Below are 1108 nucleotides of genomic sequence, written 5' to 3' on the forward strand. Positions count from 1 at the left end.
AGAAGAGTGAGCCTCTACAGCTGAAGATATTTGTGCAAAAGTGGATCTGTTGGAGATGCTGAAAAAAAGATTGTCACATCAAATGGGAGGCGAGATTAGGGAACTAATAATGTCCTTCTATGCTTTGTGATTATATAAACAAAAAATAAAAATTAGACACATACTTCAAATTGATAAAGAGTGGCTTTTTAAAATACTCTATCATGCCTTGTTCAAAGTTACTACCACATAAAAGTATTCAATTATAAATCACATATTCTAGTATGCCCATCAGATATATTGGGAAAATCAAAATAAAATTTTATTTGATAATGCTCATCTTTGCCATATGGTCAATTTATATCCTGTTATATAAAACAAATAAACTGCTTAAATGAAACATATATGTAATATGTGATTAGATCACTCATCTTTCTTGCTTCATAATTAGTTCTCTTATTATACTATATTTGCTTACAAAATTATAAATATTTTCATTTTAAGTGGGACTAGACTAGTAGATATGAATGTAAGTCCTCATCAGCCATATTCTTTGTCAAATTTCACTCATTTCTGTGATTATTACCTCCATATATTAACTTACAGTGGTTTACTCAAACCACATACAAATGGCTCTAGAATTATAAGCATTTTACTTTTTAATTTATTACTTTATCAAGCAACACTTTTTAAGCTTAGTTTTCTCTGTTTGTCTGTTTTAATAATAAACTCAAATTGAGGAAGGAAGGAGGAGATGACTTACAAGTGATGTGGTAGTTTCTTTAAACTTTAAGCTTCCTTTTCTTTCAAGTTCAGATTAGGAGACATATTGAAGAAACATTCAGTGAGCACTTAGTATGCACCACACACTGCTCTAAGGTGTTTTACATGTGCCAGAGTATTTAATCATCACAATAATCCTATGAGGCAAGTTCTTTTATTATATTCATTTTGAAATAGTGAAACTGAGGTACACAGAGGTTAATCATCAGATTCTGTTTGGTACAGAGGCCAGATGCCTGGTCATTACTCTTTTTAATAAAGAAAGTACAATGTGTTAAGGTGCTGACAAGTATTAATCTTAGCTAGAATAGCAGTAAGTTTTAATCATAAGAAATAGTCAAAATTA

Source organism: Propithecus coquereli, unplaced genomic scaffold (assembly GCF_000956105.1).
Source record: "Propithecus coquereli isolate 6110/MARCELLA unplaced genomic scaffold, Pcoq_1.0 Scaffold10, whole genome shotgun sequence".
Taxonomy (NCBI): Eukaryota; Metazoa; Chordata; class Mammalia; order Primates; family Indriidae; genus Propithecus; species Propithecus coquereli.